The sequence below is a fragment of the Arvicola amphibius genome, chromosome 10 (genome assembly GCF_903992535.2).
Source record: "Arvicola amphibius chromosome 10, mArvAmp1.2, whole genome shotgun sequence".
NCBI lineage: Eukaryota > Metazoa > Chordata > Mammalia > Rodentia > Cricetidae > Arvicola > Arvicola amphibius.
Genome location: NC_052056.1, coordinates 20,865,439 through 20,886,065, shown reverse-complemented (window position 1 = coordinate 20,886,065; position 20,627 = coordinate 20,865,439).

Genomic DNA, 20,627 nt, shown 5'->3' with positions numbered 1-20,627 from the left:
TACGTTTCACACTGACATTTAATTGTGGGTTTGCCGCTGAGCTTAGACCCCACAGTCATTCCCCTGCCTCAGAAAGCCTGAGTACTGCCACAGTACTGTCCTTTCCCTGCTCTAACCATGCGCATTTCTCTTTGTGTGCTCAGACGACATTCTTTACTCTCTTACCTTGGCATTTACTTAAGGTTGGAATGGTTTTGTTGTTGTTGTTGTTGTTGTTGTTTAGACATACATATCTGGATCCTTGCTATCAGTAAGATGCCGGTCTCTTTGTTACCTCCCCATAGGAGCTTTTCAAGGCACATACCCAAATATGTTTCACGGTTCTTGTTCTATTGGTCACTTTGGATACTTGGAAGCAGACTATAGACCTGTTGTTTGCTCTGTCACTCAGTCTAGTGCAGATGCTGGTTCAGGAAGTGTTCAATAAATGAATTTGTAAACTCTTCCCCATAGGTGTGCACACCGTCTTTTCATACCGACAAGCATCTTAATTAGAACCTCAGAATCCATAGCCTCCAGAGTGAAAAGGATGTGGCAGGTAGAATCGATGCTGGATTTGATGATATAAAGGTACTGACGAAGTGTTGAAACACAGACAAGGACCCATTTGAAAATCTGCTTTCTGTTTTATGGAGAAATCCATAATATATATTCACATACCTTCCTAATGATGATAATGATATATTATTGATTTATATAACATTCTCTCCCAGGGCTTCAACGCCTTTTTACATATATTATTTTACCGTAACAGCCTTCATGGAAGTACTTATCTGGATTTAATGCAGATGGGACCCTGACAACTTGAGTGTTCCTTTCTTTGAGTCAGCTCCTGATTCCAAAACTCCTGATTCTGAGGCATGAGATTGCCTACAAAGTATTCACAGAAATGAAATTCCTTCTCCAGTGATGGAAGGTACAGCTCCAATTTGTAGTAGAAAATATTGCTAAAATCTCTGAATATTGAGTATTGTCTTGAGTCTTCAAACTCTCGTTTCTGGAGATGGCACTTGGGAGAAGTGATCCTTCGTTTTCAAAAGAGAAAAAGAGTACAATGTAATAAGAACTCAGGGGCACGCATGCTCTATTGGTTTTGAGTTCACCATCCACTCAGTACTTGTATCGTATTGTTGACCAGGAACCAGCTTTTTGATTGCAGCTACCCCAGGTCATCTCTGCTGAAGATTTGTATTTAAACAAGTTTCCTTGAGAAATGGCAACTTGGATGTGACACCAAGTTGTATACTGCAGGAGTCTGTCGCTGATTCCCACGCCTTTTCTATACCTTACATCGTGAGATCTCTAAGCAGAACTCCTAATTACAGGAATAAGACCTTGCATCTGGTATCTGCCTGCCACACTTGTTGTGCCCAAAAATTTTGAAAGAGGACCTTACTTTGTTTCTTTCAAATGTACTGCCTGGCTACACTTGCCTTAACACGTTCCCAGCTTTCCAGCAATAAGAAGACATGTGCATTGCTTTCCAAGAGTTAGACTTTAGTGGGAAGTCGGGCTGGTGATACAGTGAAAGAAAAGACTGTGTGCTCTGTCCATGCAGTAAGGACCAGGGGAAAATGGCGAATCTGTTTAGAAGGGGGAGGAAATGTTTCACTTACAAGGCAATGCACGATGAGATATCGAACAAAATAGAAATTTGCCACATTCCTGGAGTTGAAAGAAAAGGAACAAGCATTTCAACAATGTACAGAGAATACAATGGACTTAAACATAAGATTAGTAAGCAGAGTCTGGGAAAGGGAAGCCATTTCCTACAGAAAATGTATATTAAAGAAAAAACAAGAGCTTTAGAAGGTGTTCACTAAAGGTCAGAATAAGAATAGCTAGATAGCATGTATGGATTATATTTATTAAACAATACAGTTAGGGTTGGTGGTTGAAGAGATAGCTCAAGTAGTTAAGAGCTCTTGTTCATCTTGCAGAAGACTCAGGTTCCATTCCCAGCATTCACATAGTTGGTTCAGTATCTTCCATAATACCGTAACTTAGGGGATCAGACACTATCTTTTAACCTTCTTGGATTCTGGTGTACATGGTGCAAGACATACATTCAGACAAAACCCTCAAGTACATGCAATTAACCAATCTTTAAAAACTAATAAAAGCTCATATGTTGAGTTTCTCACCCCTCTTAACTCAGAATGTGACTTTATAGAAAAATAAAGTTGCTGCAAAAGTAATTAAGACAAGGTTGTAGTGAAATATTGAGTTTGTCATCCAACATATACTTTAGTGTGTGTGTGTGTGTGTGTGTGTGTGTGTGTGCGTGCGTATAAGAGGAAGTACTTGAACCTGCTAAAGAGGAACATAGAAACAGAGATGTCAATGTGAAGACAATAATAAAGCTAGAGTTAGGTCACCACTAGTCAAGCTAGTGGACTTCCAGAATCTGGAAATTACAAGGAAGGATGGGAATTTTATGAAAGAGGGAGTGATCTGGGCAGCATGTTGATTTTGAACTTCTTGTCTGCAAAATTTACAAGTCTATATTATCCATTATTTTGTGCCCACTAGTGTGCACACTTTTGCTATGGTGGCCCTAAGAAACTAATAAGATGGACTAAACAGTGTAGTTGTGAATGTATTTGGAAAACATGTCCGTGTAGGATGGAGGGCTAGTGAAGAGTTCCAGCCATAAAAGGAGAGGAACACAATCATAATAGCATCATAGACATAAGGCTCTGGGTGAATGTGGAACATACACAAGGAAGGAAGCAAGTACCTCTTCTCCAATTTGCAAAGTTTTCAAGGCTTATAGATTATTATGTTTTCCCAATACCTCCCCATCTGTAAAATAAACAAACAAGGTGAAGAAAATTCACCTTTCCTTTCTCTATACATGGTCTAAAATGCCATCTCCAAGCTCCCCATCTATATGATACCGCATGAATAAAGAAAAGAAATGCATTGAAATTAAGTCTGCCTAAAGTACCCGAAGTGATGGAAATGTCACAATGAAAAATGAAAGCACTGATACTATGGTATGGACATTAAAATTATTTTGATATTGATATTTTGATGTTGATAAAAATAATTCAGTTGAGACCACATAACCATGAAATAAAGTTAACCTTCCAGTAGAAAGCCTTTGGAGTTCCCAGAATTGTTTCTCTTGATATTTATCCTAATTGAAGAATGTAATTTATATACATCTCTAGAAATGTCCATTCCTATGCAAACAAAAAGCCCAAGAAGCATGATATAACTGTGATCAATATAAAGAATACAAGATTACTGATGTTATTTCTGTTAGTTTTCTTTTCTAAAAATGTCATAAATAATGATACTTAGAGTTTTATTGTGAGTGCATGACTTCTTTCTAATTTGGGCAGGTGGCATTCAAGTTACAACACTCCTAAGGCTATATACTCTTTAACGACTCTCTAATCTGAGTAGCTAAATAGGTCTACTTGAAATGCAGAAGACTTGAATATGATTTCAATATGTCAGCAACATAAAACATAGCCACAGCCATGCACTCTTTATAAGTGAGGGATTATTACTAGAGTTATAGAATTCTGTAAAGTGCAATAAGACACTGTAAGCATTTCTGTTTGTTATGCAATCTCATTATGACTTTCTGACGAACAATATGCTCATGCTGTCCTTATGCACACAACTGAAGAATGTAATTAATATACACAATGTCATCAAGGTGCCATTCATTCCGTTACTGGCACTGTATAACTAATAGTGGCATAAAATATGTAGTGACATACTTAAATAAAGGGAATTTCTAATTGGATTACATGGAAATAAAAAGTTATCCAGATTTCTGTTTGTTTTAAATATGAAATGTATGGTTAAAAATAAGTTTAAAATTCAATGCAGTTATTTAACTGAGGTTCTTCTGAACATGCAAAGTAAGACTGATCTGAAAGATATAGTACTTAGATCTGTTTCGGAACCAAAACATGAAATCATAAAACTTATATAGAAACATTTTGGATCATAAGGGAAATAAAGAAACTGAAGTTCCTTTTCCTCCTTGGAAAGGCTGACATTTGCATCTAATGTCAAAGGGAAGACCTGGCCATTGATGTCACAGACTAATTGGCTTGAGAATCAGACTGAACAAAAGCAAGAGAAGAGAGAAGGTTGCATGAGCCAAAGAGTTTCTGCAAAGATCAAGCCATTTGGTTGTTCATTGCCTCTGACCATGTTTGCATGAGAGTTCCTTTGACTCAATATAAGTTGTGTGATAGTGAAAGGTGATCTCAACTGTTTTATAAGAAGTTATTTAATTTACACTGAGCACAGCAATTAAGTTTGATAGGTACATCGGTAAAAGATGTCCAAGAGCTGCAAGACTGCCAGGGATAGCACATTGCTGAAGTGAATTACTCAGTTTTAAAAACAATTATTCCCACTTAAACCAATGCATCAAGATTTGTTTGTACCTCTTTGAATTATTGACAATGGTTACCATAGAATGCCCCTCAAACACTGTAGACTACTGGCAATAATATTAGTTTTTCTCCCCATAACTTGACTGTGAGACTCTATTGCTTAAGATACAACATATTTATGTCTTAGAACATGGAGAAATTTAGTGAATACTCAAATAGAAGCTTCTGTGCTATCAATGTAATTTTCAATTTCGCCCCAGCTACTAGCCCTACAAGCTCTGATGACAACTTGCTTTCAAGATATGCTTTCTGGTACATTCTTAGGGGAATACCCAACTACTTTTTGGTTTGGAGTTAAAGCCTTGTCTTAGTCAGTGTTCTGTTGCTAGGAAGAGACACCATGACGCAGGTAACTCTTACAAAACTGGGACTTGATTGCCATTTCAGATGCTTAGTCCTTTTTCTTTATGGTGGGGGAGCTGGGTGGCATGGCGGCAAACATGGTGCTAGAGAAGAGCTAAAAGTTCTACATCAAAATTCACAGTCCTCAGAAAGAGGGAGACACTGAGCCTGGCTTGGACTTTTGAATCCTCAAACCCTCCCCCCCCCCCCCCAGTGACATACTTCCTCCAACAAGGCCATACCTACTATTCCTTCATTAGTAGTAATAGTTCCTGATGACTAAGGATTCAGATTTTGCCTATGAGGCCTAATCCTATTCAAACCACCAAAGACCTACTTCATGAGGTAGAACCCACACACACTACTGTTCTTGAGGACAAGAACCTGAACTAGATATGTCTTGAGACCTACCACTGTGATTCTGGTAACTGAACATAACAATAAAATGTCTCCTAATACCATACCACTGTACACACAGATCAGTGCATCATCCTTCAGTAGCCAGCAGATTAGTTCTTCAGTGGAGGCTGATTAACATAGAGACTTACAATTTGATAACATGCAGAAAATAGAGACTTTGGACCACTCAACCATGAACGTAATGTCTTCATCATGACCCTTTCCTCAAGGCTCAGGGATTTATGTGGAAGAGGAGGTGATAAGATTGTAAGAGGCAAGGGTGGTGGATGACATCAAGGTAACAGTATTCTCTGGGTCTAGCAGTGCTGATGAACATGTGAATTCACGGATACTGTGTCAGCATGCACAAGACTGTACAACAAGCTCAAGCCAGACAAAATCCCAGCATGAATGGGGCAGATAGGCACAAAGTCTTATTTATAATCTCAAACAATAACTACTGGAAAAGAGAAAATTAGTTTTCTCTAATGGAATTTTATTGCATACATTAACCTCACACTACAGGGCAGGCAGGCCCTATGCTTAGGATTAGTTGACCACCGCAAATCTGATTACAGAAATTTTAGGTCTCTTTCTATAGTTTGATATTTTCTTTTTCTTTCAAGAGGGAAAGAACATAACATTGCTTGGAGAGGGTCGGATCTTGGAGACACTGGAGAACAGGAAACAATATGATGCAAATAAACTTTATAAAATTCTTAATAAAGAAATTAAACAAAAAGAAATATATAAAATAAAACATTTAAAGCAGAGTAAGAGCCATATTGTATCAACTGAAATCTCTGGCACATGTCTTTTAGGATAATATTAGTTTTATCCAGTGCAAAGCACAGCAAACAATTATGCACACAGCTTCAAAATCCCATTTAGACCTAACAGAATGGTTTAAACATCTCGGGATTAAAAGATCATGACCAGACAATATTAAAGATTCTTACTCTAAGCAAGCAGGCTTTGTAATTAGCAAACCACTGGTTTCTGTAGCTCTCAGAGAGAGGGAATAACTTTCACTCTTCAGGGACTGTGAAGGGGGCTGTTTTAGGGTTGTATGGTCATAAGAAAGTGATGTCGACAGAAGTCTTAATGGTTCTTAGAACCACTGAAGACACTACAATAAAATGTTCACGGAGAAGACTGGAAATGTTAGCTAGGAAAGAGAAAGAGGCATCAATAAATTGCAGGAAGTTACAAAAAAGGAGTCAGAAAAGTGTTCTAAGTTCATATGCTAAAATTGAAAACAAATAATAATTGTTCCAGGAGAGCCAGACTTCATTTACACAGGAATCAAAGAAATTAACTATTACAATTCAGAAAGGTACTTATATTCAAAACTATTTTTGCAAAACATAGAAGTTCTATTGTGAGCAGCCTTGTGGTTTATTTTCCCCTTTGCTTGGAAAATTTTCCATGCCATGATTTATAAAAAGTCCCAGAAACTCTGGTGGTATTTTTAACGAAGTCAGTTGGAAAGCCCAGAAGTCTTCCTGGGCCTTTATCTGTGGCAATCATGAGAGGTACGGGACCATTTTCAGCTAATCATAATATTCTTGAGTATTAGCTTTTACCAAACTTCTATAACAAACAAAATATGCCACACAGGGAGCTTGAGAAAAATATCCAATGCCCAAAACTCTGGACAAGCAAGCCTGGAGCAGGCAAGCATTAAAAATCTTAGGTTAAGGCTGTTACTGTTGGTTCATGGAACCCAAACCAGAAATGCTACTTAAAGCAATGTTCTAACCAGTTGTGAAACAGAAACCCTTCTATATGGAATCAATAAAAACCAGTTAGAGGTAGTCATTTCTTCTTGTCTATCTTAAGGTTGTATACTGAAAGGTATTCAGCATTTGTGGCATAAAGGGTTGTTTTTGTTTTTGTTTTTGGTGTGTGTGTGTGTGTGTGTGTGTGTGTGTGTGTGTGTGTGTGTAGTAATCAAGTCCTTTTCTCCAAGTGGTAGTTTTTAATGAAACAGAAGGCAACTCTTATGCTCTCTGTTGCAAAGCTGACTCATGAATATGTACCCACAGAGGGGTCTTAATTATCACTGGTTATATATACTATTTTACAACTAAAAAAAAAAATAGCTAATAGTATCTGACATATTCTCCAGCCTAGAATCTTTACAAATGAAGGAGTTTCCCATACAAGGGAAACCCATTGAAAGCCCCATCAACAATCAGAAAGGGTTTCCCCAATGAGCCAAGCTTCATTATCCAGTATTCAAGGAACTCAAATCTTAAATAATGGTGTGTTTTCCTTTATGTAAGGACATGCTGAACATTTGGGTTGATTCCTGCAAATATGCCAACTCTAGAAAATGTGGCCAAAGATTTGATTTAAAAAACAATTTCAGCACTTCAATAGAATAAAATTCCCCAGGACTATACATTGTTCAGGCACTGAAAGTATAAATAATAATAATACAAATTTGCTTTCTCTGGAAATAGTCTCACAAAGTAAAATGAATATTTTGCCATTTTTACCATTGCATTATAAGTTTCAGGTAATTGCTGCTGTTATGAAGATGTTTGAAGGCAATTTTTTTTCTGGGTTGTTTTCCATTTCTTGTCCCCATCTGCAAGCTAAGGTTTAATCCTAACCTGCCGCTTTGGGAGATTTCTCTTGTACTACTCAGAATCCATCTTGCTGCCCCATCCCACACTGACAGCAATGCTCCTTAGACTTCTTGCCTTCAGTTTTCCTCTTCAATTTTACAGAATTCTGAAAGTTATTGATTATGCAAATGCAAAAAAATTAACCCATCACAAGTAGCATACATAAAATGGGAACTGGCCTACGAAACCTAAAGAATATTGTTTTAACGGGAAGCTGTGCCATTAACTGCTGCAGCTACTGTATTCCTGTTACAAGTTTTTCTGATGTATTTATCACTGAGTGGGAACAGTTTAATCTGTTCCATACAGAGAGAGCAGGGGGAACTCTCAGTGGCCTCAAAATATGATGTCCTCTGCCACAAACAACTGATTTAAATTTCCTGCCACTGGCAGTTCCAACTTTTCTTTTTTCTAAGAGGAAATAACCCTTCTCTAAAAGTCAAATTCGTCTTTAAAGCTGCGGTGCCGTTAACCACTTCTTTTTCCAGTTTTCCAGTTGACACCCTGTCATGACTTACGCTGGCTTGCATCAATCATTCTAAGTCCTTACAGAAAATATTTTGTGGTGGTTGACTATCACATGCTAGAAACTAAGTGCCCTTTGCGGGTGAGTGCACTGATACCTCTGATTTCTTGCCAAATCATTCAGAATGCCGCAAATCCATTAAATCTCTCCACGGGGAGGGAAAAAATTCCCGCATCCTAGAGAGAATTTATGAGTTCATTTCAATCACCCCAAATGAAAGCCACCCTTAATATTCATTAGAGATTTTACGGTGGCAATATGCATTATCTATTCAGATGCCCCTCTGAAAGGCCAATTTCCCTTGAAACCCTGCATGGCTCTAAGCCACTCTGTGGAAACAATGGCCTATGTCCAAGTGGAATGGGGGAAGCAAATGGATGACATTTCCCTATCCACTGGTAATGATTCCATTAAGGCGTGATGGTGGCGAGGAGCTCCTGAGTTTCAAACTCAAAGGGCAGAAATGGGAATATGCTGTCATGTCATTGTATCGCTTCTCTGCTGCCATCTGTGACTGAATGTCCTAAAGCCAGTGGGGCTTTCTGGGTGACATCACAAAAGCACAAAAGATGACTTTTAAAACTGACATTTCCTTCATTTAGAGGAATGCATGTTCTGGGGACAGAGTCTGTGAACCCGAGCGTTTTCCTTCATCTCTGTCTATTTGACCAGTGCTCAAGCCACCCTTGTCTTTCATCTCTTTTCCCTACCATGCTGTTGCAGTCTTTTCAAGTGAAGACTTATTACTTCCCTCCATACCTTTCACAAGCAAGTAGGAAGCCATCAAACAAAAGACAGCATCTCCATGAACACCGCTCTCTGCAGTTTTTAGGAGGCAAACAATAAAACTCAGGGTAACTTACAAGGTCCAGTAGGGTCCTTTCCTCAGTCTTACTTTGTGCCTCATCTAAGACATTCCTTTCTCATCCATTCTGACCATTTTCTCCTGCTTTTATTTTGTGCTAATTAAGGTCAACTCATTAGATTTGATCTCAAACTAACCATATCATCAAAGTGTTTCCTGATCCCTTCACTAGGTCAGATATGCCCATTAAAGACCTTCACCAAACCAAAGAGAAAGAATAGCTATTATCAGAGTTACTCTTTCATATTTTTGTGTGAATATTTTCCTTTTTGTCTCATTTAAATTGTGAATTCCCATATTTTTATCCTTATCTTGACCAACGTGAATATTCCAGCTGTTGAGCAAAAGAATAAATAAGTCCTTACTTTTGATATTTTTTTAACATTGAGAGTCCTTTTTCTGGGTGAGATGTAGCCTTGGCTTTGGGTTGGGCTTGAGGTTAGCTGTAATAAGGGCGTATTTCTAACCCAATTATTCATCAGTATGGTTGTATTTAATAGCAGGAAACCCTGAGATGCATAAAGATTGCACACTGAATATTCATAAGGAATTTTAGAGCGGATTCAACTACTTGTTTTACAACTATCCAGGAAGGAAGGGGAACATGAATTTCTTTCCTTCATTTTTCATTCTCCTATGAAAAATACTGTTATGACCTGGAGTTATATCTTTACGCTGAAATAAAATATCACGAAATGTGTACGACATCAGGCTATGATAAAGTAGATGAGTTTTTAAGGCTAAGTCATTTTACATGTGTAAGACGTTGTTAATGCAATGACAATTTGGGATGTCAGAGGTGTACAATGGTGAGGCCAGCAGGTTCTCCAGTTCTGTGTTCTGAATTCCCCAGTGACCATGGGCAGAAAGTCACTGGAGCTCTCTGGAACAGCAAAAACAATCTTGTTTAATATTTACTCTGGACATTGAGGGTCATTCTGTCTTTATCGCCCATGAGAAAACTGGATAAACTATAGGAAAGAATCATGAAAATTAGCAAAAACTAGCAATGTATATTGAAAGCAACTTTCAGGCCTGAGATGCCGAGTTGCTGAGAACTGTTAACAGTGTACCCATCATAGGAATTATTTTAGACATCTTTGTGGCCACACATATAAGGAAATATCTGATCTCTCATAGATGTGATGTTCTTGTTCAGTTCCTTCCAGTCAATACATAAGAAACAGAAAGTGGGAGACATCAAGTAATTTACCAGTTCCATAAAAATAATCAGACAGATACACTTCAAAGTCAGACTCATTGTCTCCATAAATGGAGCTCACATTGTGCCCCTTAATGCCATATTTATCTCCATTTAATGCATAATTAAAGGAAATTTAGTTATATTAAAGTTTAAATTAAGATTTGGGTTTAAATTGGTACAAGTTCTCTCATCATCAACTACAGAGCCACAGCTAATTCACTCAGTTTTATTTGGTTCAATCTTTGCATCTGTAAAATGGCAATCAATTTTGCCCAATTCATAGAGCTAATTAATATAAGATGGGGGAATGAATGTTGTTCCTTGAAGGCAGGAATTCTGTTCAGTAAGATCACAATCGCCATGCCGATTTTGTGTGTTCACCTGTCTCATTTCATTACACACTGCACATTAGGAATGAATGTCTTCATTTATTACAGTTTAGTACAGTAAGGAAGCTAACCACACTTCAGAAATTATAAAGCCGCACTCTTTACAGAAACCTTCAGGTTCTTAAAGGTGTTATCTTAAAACCCAGCTCTGCCACCAGTTACTATATTGTGTGAATATTATTTAACGACTTTGAGCTTCATATTTCAGTCGTTGAAATAAGGCAAATAATCCTACCTCACTGATTCCTGGCACAAATGAAGCGTTGATGAAAGCCACTGAAGGCACAGTAAGTGCTGCCTCTTGAGGCTGTGACTATCATCGTATCAATTCATGCATGTGATCAGGACTAAAGTGCACAGATACAAACCATTCAAAGTGGCAGTGGTGTGTAAGTATGTGCACATGTGTGTGGTAGATGATGCTGGGACTGGAGGGATCTGGCTGCATTACAGTGCATTACACAATTAAACGCCCACTCTTCTGTCCCCTTCTCCAGTTAACCGTAGCTTCTTTCATTTGTTTTTCAAATAATTAACGTCTTCTCTCTCTCTCTGTCCTCTGTCTCTCTGTCTGTCTGTCTCTCTCTCTCTTTCTCTCTCTCTTTCTCACTCTCTCTCTCTCTCTCTCACACACACACACACACACACACACACACACACTAACACACATGCACACAATTATTTTAAAACACTTCTCTGGGTACCATGAGCCATCATAGCTCTGAAGAATGAAAATGTTGACAGTGCAGTTTTCATGGTCAGCAAGTTCTAGAAAGAACACGAGTGAAGTGAATTCACATGCATGGTGGCTTGTTCTGTCTGACCTTGTTTGAGTTTATAACCGGTGTTGTATCCAGAGAGCAAAAGGAAGCGGGCAAGACAGAACAGAGAAAGTATAGTCTGTCAGGAAAATATAAAAAATAAAAACTCTAAACCCCAAATAGCTTGTGAAAAAGAAACCCACACAGATGTGAATTGGGCCAACAGCAGTCATTTGAAAGTATGGTGAGGGGGAGAGCTTGGGAAGCAAAGGGGGAAATCTTTAGGATTCTCCTTCACTATGTAGACTCCCTTCCTTATGTACCATTATATTACAAAATATGAGAGGTAAAGAGAACTTATTAGCTCTTGCCCGTCCTGAGCATGAGGTAGAAGCTAAAAGAGATTAAATAAATTGACCCCAAAGAGATCCCACTAAGTGATAAAACTGAACTCAAACTCAGTTGATTTCTGGTTGAAAATTTGATTCCTTTCGATGGTAACACACACACACACACACACACACACACACTTTGCCCCTGTCCTTACCCTGTTTAGTAACACCGAGTTAGGAATTTTCTGTGCCATGAAGACAGTTTGGCAGTACATGCTACACTGACTCCACACAGCATGTGAAAGTTTCACGCATTCATCCTTCTCCATTTTCAAAACTTGAAGTTCATCTTCCATCCATCATCTGCTCTGGTACTGACCACACAAATATGCTCAGCTCTAACTAAGGAGCTGCCACTTTCCAGTGGCTAAGGAGCGTAGCTGGGTCCGCTTCACACTGATGTTCATTGTTCTTATTCCATTTGAGTCAACAATGAAACTGATTTCCACATTCTTGAAGCCAAATTATAGTTGCAGTTAATGGCCATGAATGCTATCCATGTCATTCTATGTTACCTTTTGAAAAAATTTGTTGTATGGGATATCAGCTCCACTTTCTTCTTGTAATGCAGTTGTAAAAGTAACAAGACATGGTGATGTGTATGTGTTTGTGTGTGTGGGGGGGGGTGGTGTCTTGTGCTGGTCCATAATGTCAACTCTGGGGATTTAGAATCCCCAGAAAGACAAACCTCTTGGAATATCTGTGGGACTGCTTCTTGGCTTGCTTAACAGAGGTGGAAGACTCCCCATTAAATGGGTGGTACCATTGCATGGAGTGAATGAAAAGGAGAAAATTAACAAGAACCAGCATTCATTTCTCTGGTTTTTTGACTAGGGACATAATAGACCAGCCACCTCAAGCTCTTATGTCCATGACTTCTCTGACTTCATGCTGTGGACCCTCAATCTGGAAGCCACAATAAACCATCCTTTCCTTCCTTAGGTTTCTTTTTCTCGGGAATTTTGCCATATCAACAAGAAGGCTGATACAAAACCGAAAGGCAACCAATTAGGGAAGAAAGTCTAGAGTTTTTTGTTTTGTTTTGTTTGGTTTGGTACCAATGATATAATTCCATCACAGATCTGTTTTACTAACATTCATGAGGATTTTGTGGTTGAGAAGTGCCAAATTTCAACCCAAAATATTACAATGGCTTGAAAGTTCTGTTGTTATTTCTCAAAAATCTGGTTAGTATCCCTATTTATCTTTGACTTGGAGAATAATACTTCACACAAGACAATTACATTTTCTTGCTTTATCTTTATTTCTTATTGTATAAGATTTTGTATTAGAAATGACATTTAAACATTTTGTACACATTTAGAAATTATTGGCTTCAAACTCACCTAAAGAGTTTACCATAAACCTGACAATATATACTATTGCAATACTTTGGATTTTAAGTGTTTCTTTCATAGGCTTGCTTTTAAATAACATAAAATACGTTTGTGCATCTGGCTAGATCTTTTCCAGGGTTACTTTATATACAAATACTACAGAATATTTGCAGCCCAGTGAATATTTACTCGAAGGGATGTTCTGATTTTTTTAGAATATTTCTTTAAATGAGATAATATAGAGTGCCCATTATAAATATGAAATAGTGGCTCATTCACCTATCACACAAGCGCACACACATTCTCCTAACTTCCCACATCACACATTGAGCAGCTCCCCGGTATGCTTGACAAGAATTTGGTATATAAGAGAACAGTGAAATGGATGGATATGGTATCTTTTATAGTTTTCTCTTGGGTAAATGCTGATTCTCCCTCCATCAGGAATTATTATACTGACTATAATTAAAAATATGTCATGTAGATTATTTGTACTTAGTGCTTTGTTCTTGCTCATTTAAAGGTTTTAAGATTACTTTTAGAATCTTTGTTTTGGGGTTCATTAATTTCAGTGCTGAGTGCAAAAAGTGCAGTTATCTTTTTATATCACATTTTCCATTTTTTTCATTTCAAAATTCTCAATCGATATTATCATTTACAATGCCTTTGTATTTACAAGTTCTTCAAATATATCTGCAAAATTACTCTTTCCTTCATGCCATAATTCCAACATAAAGCAAAGCTTACTGCTCTGCCAACAAAAGATTTTTGATGCCTTAGAGCTGAAACTTGGCATGTTAAACTATGAGGAATTATTCACTGAGGTTTACCCCCTACCTTCCTGCAGATAGATGTGTAAGCTGTCTTCCTATCATAAGTTAATATTAATTAATCAAAAATAATCCTCTCAATGAGACCACAGACATTTTGGGTAGGACCTAGTATCACTAAGAAGAACACAAGCCCATGAAGTTAGATTTGCTCTTTTAAGTTCCCCATCTACCACTCTGCTGTCTTTGTGTAGTCCCCTCCTATAAGATTCCTTTTTGCAATGGTTTTTTAACTTGTAGGGCATTCCTTGAATTCTTAGTTATTCATCCAGTAGTTTAAATACTTAAAAGGTCATCAAATAGAAATGAAAGGCAAACCTAGGAAGTAGTTCATTTATTAAAAATTGGGATTTTTGTCCAAACCATACAGGGGCCTGATAAGAGGGCATATTTGATGAATCAGTTTATCCCTAGTCCTGGAGACATTGAGGGGACTCTTACATTTTTGCAAGGTGACAGTGGGCTTTGATGTGCACTTCAGGATTGTTTGTCAAGTGGTAGCATTCACTTAAATTGGTTGTATTAGATTTCTTGTAATTGATAAACAGAGGTGACAGAAATAACTTCAGGGGGAAGGTGCGGTAGTCCACAAAGACTGTGAAGGTGTGGTGGAACAGTGTACCGCACACACAACAGCCAGAAAAGACCCAAGCCTCTACATAAGGGAGGGATGGGTCTACTTCATCCAGGCATCCTCTTCCCTGATTCTGTCATGTCTGAATAGTCTACTAAAAGTCTGGATCCACCAATGCATAAATCATTGATTAGGTGAGAATTCTCATGATCTGATTATCTCTGAAACTGCTCTTACAGATACACCAGAGGTGTGTTTTACTTATCTCAAGACCATCTAGTGCACCAGATTAAATGTCAGATAAATTAATCAGGTAACAAAGTGACCTGTTGGTTGGAAGTCAGGTAAAGATCAATGATTTGGGAAAGGATTCCCAAAATTACAGAACAGAGAAACCAGGAGGACAACACATCACTTACAGTGGTCTCATGAAGAACCTTGCACATTTTTAAGAGCCCCCTCAACAACTGCAGGTTTAGAGCTAAACTGACTTACCCAATACACCTTCATTTTCATAGAGCACAGGTACATGAGAACCACTTAAGAGAAGGACTCTGCATTCCAAAAATATGTCTACATGTTGATTATTTCAACTTATTGTTTCCCATTGCAACTAGAAGACAAATAGTAAAATTAGTTTTGTTCCTTTTTTTAGATAGCTTTAGCATATATCCTGTTCGTCACACTGAAATAGCTTCATTAAAAATATTTCCATTATTCACACTTTCTGCTTGTTATACTATTTCAGTGAGCTAGCTCGTACATGATATACCACTCCTACCAGACTTTCTCATCCTTTGACACCTTCACACTGTACTTCGTTTATTTTCTAGCTTCAGATACTCTATTGGAACCTTACCTACTTAACTTTGCTTGAGTGATCAGTCTCTTTTATTTTCATTTCTCTGCCCTTCCAGGTTTGGAGTCTTTATGGCTTCTCACTTCACTTTCTATTCTTTCTAGCTTTTGAATTCCTGCTTCTTCAAAGATCATTTCTTGCTATTACTTTCAAAACATGTTGCACTGTTTCTATAGAAATAAGTTCCAGATTATTTTAGCCACATGTTCCAGTTTGCTTTCTGTTGTAACGATAAACATCATGAACAAAAGCACTGTGTTGGGAGGAAAATATTTAACTTGTATTACTTACATGGTAATAGTTCATCATTGAGGGAAGTTGGGGTAGAGTGGAACTGAACAGAAATGATGGAGGAATGCGGAGTATTTCCTTCCTCTATGGCTCAACTCTAGCTAGCACTCCTGATAGCATCACCCACAGTGCAGTAAAAGCTTCTACACCAATCATCAGCTAAGAGAATCTCTCGCTGACATGACCATAGACCAGTCTGATGAGACAATAGAGGACCTAAGTTGTGCCCAGATGTAAGGACAGCTCACTTTTTTACATCTCAATCACTTCTAGATCTTTTTGAAATTACATTTTTTATGTTTATATTGCATGTTGTTGCTCTCTCTCTCTCTCTCTGTTTGTGTGTGTGTGTGTGTGTGTGTGTGTGTGTGTGTTCATAAACATGCCACAGTGTTTATGTGGAAGGAAAAGGACAGCTTGTGAGAATAAGTTTTTATGTTCTTTCTTGTGAGTTCAGGAATTAAACTATGGCAGTCAGGCTTGGTCCTAAGTGCTTTTACCTGCTGAGCCATCTTGTTCAGCCACATTTTTTTTCTTAATGTGATTAAAAAAATATTGCTTATCCTTTTTATCAATCTGAAAAATGTCACATAGATTGCCAAACTTATGTTTGCTCTTATAATAATATTCTACTTCAAGTAAGTCTCACCTTTTTGGTAACATAAAATCTCTTTGCTTTCTTACCCATAGTCCCTTTGGAGCCTACAGCTCATGGTTCCTTATTTTCCTCTCAGATCTTCCAAGCTCTTAGTGTTCAAAGCACTTTAAGTACCCTTCAGTCTCTCTTATGAACTGACTTGAAACACTTGGCTTCAAGCATCGTTTTGGGTTGCCTGTGTCATTATCTTTCTTCATATGCATCTAAAAATCCCCTTTCAAAAGCACTCATCTCAGATCTTAGAAAGACGGACATTGGTGTTTTTCCCTTTGATGTTTCTCTTGCAAGAGTACACATCTCTATAAATCTGATCCTTTACCCATCTCAGCATGTTTCAGTTTCATAGCCACTTATCTTTGCCCACTCGTTAGGCCCTTCAGATCTTGTAACTAAACTGTCAGTTAGACAGCTCTCTGTCTCGTCCACCTGTTGACTTTCGGGAAGGGCCCTTCACAAACAGTGCATTTCCATGCCAGCTTCTCTGCTCTCATATTCTCAACTGAATAAAATGTAGCTTCTTTCTAATCTTAACATAAGCCTTTGTATTGTTCCATTGGGGATTAATCTTTGTGGCTGTTGACTGAAATCTAACACATTTCACTTAGTCATCTCAGGGGTCCTGCTTAGGAGACAACTTTCCTTCGCAAAAGGCTAGTGTGGTATGCAGATTCGTTAAGGGGAAATGGAGCTTCTGCACATAATGGAAGCTAGGGATTTAAAGGGGGAAGTTTGCTCAGGGTCACGCTTGTGTTCATGCCCCTCTGAAATTGCATCTTTAGAGCCAGACTTGAAAACCTAAGCCTAAAAGGGACCCGTAGTGTCATACTGAGGGAATACGTGTCTGAACTGCAATGTGGAACTCAGATCAAGCTCCATCATATCTGAGCATGCTGGCATACTTAAAGGTATCTAGTCATACATTTACCCTTTAAAATTTCAGAAGTGCCACCTCTGACTACCTGTCATTCATAGTAACCCTCATTTCAGAAGAACATCTTTTCCCCTAACACTGCCTTCTGTGCTGTCTGTAGAATGAAAGTTAAATAACCCAAATAATAACTCTTCAATTACTACAGAAAAAAAAATACCATCGTGTTAAAATGAAGCAGGATGGTTGTCACTTGTTATCATTATGGAATATAGGTGTAGAATATAAAAACATTAATTTGCACTCATCTCTCTTCTTTTACTATAGTGTCTCAAGTCCCTGAGTGTACGTGGTCTCATTAAGTTTACCAATCCAATTTAACTCTAACATGATCTTGACTTACTCCCCAAATCCTTGGAGGCCATCCTGTCGTAAATGCTCAATGTTACCATTTAAAATTCCAAGTATTCAGCAGACGTGTTTGACCTTCTGGCAGATAAGCTCAGCCATCCACCTATGTACTAAGACACGTAAGATCATCTAAATAAAAAAGACCATGACACTTCTGTGTTTATCTACCATAATACTCTTATGTTCACAAAACCCAAATTTACAAATAACTGGGTTCATTAGAAAAACATTGGTTGTATAGACAGAGCAGAAAAAAGAATTTTTGTTATCCAGATGTTCATAAACAGGTCATGGGCAGTTATTTGTGTCGTTAAGAGCATTGGCTATTTTGCCAGAGGACAATGGTTTGATTTCTCCCCACACATGGTGGCTCATTACCCTCTGTAATGCCCGTCCTTCAGGATTTGACACCGTTTCCTAAAAGTAAATAATTTAGAAAATTTTAAGAAGATAATTAGAAACGAAGTCCATTGATTTTTAAACTATATTCATTTAAGCAGCAAGTGTTGCTCTTATATTTATTTCTTTTCATTCTAGGGACAGGGGATTTACAAATTACTTATAGGAAGCAAAGAAATGCTTAACAAATACAGTATATGATAAAACGTGGGAACCACCATGAAGTCAGTATACATGTTTTTAGCTCTCTAACCCAGTGCCCAATTTTGTGATGCCACATAGTAGGTATTAACATGTATCTGATGGATACATACCAAAACGGCAAGGAACTTAAGTGACTTAGGAGTTTAAAGGAAAGGGAGATGACTTTCTTCCTGCATGGTCCAACAGGCTTTCTAAAAGATAATGCATTTGATGTGAGCTCATGGGCTGCAGAGATGGCTCTAAAAGAAAATGACAAACCAGGAAGAGACCATCACACAAGTGCAAAGACACAGAGGCAGGAAAGTGAGGCAGCTTTTAGAAGTATCAAATTCTCACTTTGTGCCGGGCGGTGGTGGCGCACGCCTTTAATCCCAGCACTCGGGAGGCAGAGGCAGGTGGATCTCTGAGTTCGAGGCCAGCCTGATCTACAAGAGCTAGTTCCAGGACAGGCTCTAGAAACTACAGGGAAACCCTGTCTCGAAAAAAAAAAAAATCTCACTTTGTCAGTACAGCAGAGAAAACTGTAAAGGGCTGTAATTAGATGGGGCTGGTAAATTAGATTGAAGTCAACCTGCTGACTTCAATTGAATGTAGAATTGCCCACGTTTGGGGGGGTGCAGATTTTAGTCTTGAAGAAAGCTCTGGGCATTTCTGTTCAGTGTGCCATTTATCAGGCTTTGTCACTGGCTAAAGAATCAACATCCTTGATCTTGTTTCTGAAGCTATCAATGTCTTCAAAAGCTGGTTCAAATTTGTTATATTGACAGCTACTCTCGACGAAGCTGCTGAAGAGATGCCTGCCAAGTCTAGCTGCCCCGGAAGAGGATAACAGAAGGAGGATGGGATCCACCCCCCCAAAAGTGGTCATTGTGAGGTAGTGCCACTCATGTCATGACTGTCACTCCTGACAACTGTTGCTAGAAACCAGTGAGATATGTCATGATACTTCAATTGTAGGTGATTTTTAGCGTTAATCCTCAAAGATATTTTAGCAGTTATATTTATATTAAATTAGGCATATGCATGAATGTCTGTGTGAATTTTTGTATGGGAGTGAGGGTGGCTGGGAGGCCAGAAAGTATTGTTTTCTCCAGAACTGGAGTTACAAACAATTATGAGCTACCCAATGTGTTTGTTGAGAACTAAACTTGGGTCCTAGTCCAGAACAGAATGAGCTCTTAATTTCAGGCCCTCTCTCCAGTCCCAGTCTTTAGAGATTTAATGAGAAAATCTTAGCACATGGGAAGAATTTCACACACACACACACACACACACACACACACACACAAATGGGATTCTTCAGAGACTATTCATGCACTAAAAAATACAAGTACTATCTATTGACAGATTAGTCTTTAGAGAAAATGGCATGGAACAGGCTTCCTAAGTCTGCACATCTGCCCCATTAATCCTGCATGAATACACAAAATAAACTCAAGGGAAATTAATGTATAATGCACACCTAAAGAAGGAACTTAGTTTCATGATAACAAGATCAGACACCCTTAAGTCCTAGAGGATTTATGATATTTAATTTTGTCTTCTCAGATACCTTGTGAGTTTAATATTACAAATTTCATTTCACAGTCAAAAAGATAAGATGAAATGGTTTGAGTAATTTGTCTAAACTAAAAACGTAGCAGAGCTAGAAACCACATCAAATATGGCCATGTATAATGTCTATATTTTTAATCAAATAGTCCACAATACTAGAGTGTCATGAGCCACCGTTTTAAGATAATTTCTCCCACAATCCTAGCCACAGTGAGTTCATACATTTCACAGTAGGATTAGAAATGTTAGATAGGAGGAACAGAGATAAGAAAGAAACACAGAGACACAGGATAGTAACAGGAGGGCAACTCAGTTAATACTGAATGCTGAATTTCTGAGTTCTGAGTTTGTCCGTGTTTAATTTCCACACACTTTTATACCCCAATACAAAAGGGGGAAAGAAGGAAGAAGATTGTTTTAACATGACTCAAAGGACAATCAGAACAGAACTTGCTTCAGTACTTGCCACATCAAGCCTTTAATCCCTGAGCCAAATATTTGATGTATGAGGCAGTGAACCCACCCTAGAACAAGTTTCCTGCAGGCAGCCACTCTTAAATCAAACCTCCTATTTCAAAAGAAGGAGCAGAAGTAGGATTGAATTCTCTGACCATTGGTCAGGGTGGAGAAGATCTGCTTCTCTGGGCCACCGAAATGTCCAAACACCAAGGAACCACCCCTAGGTCAGGATCTCTTGTTTT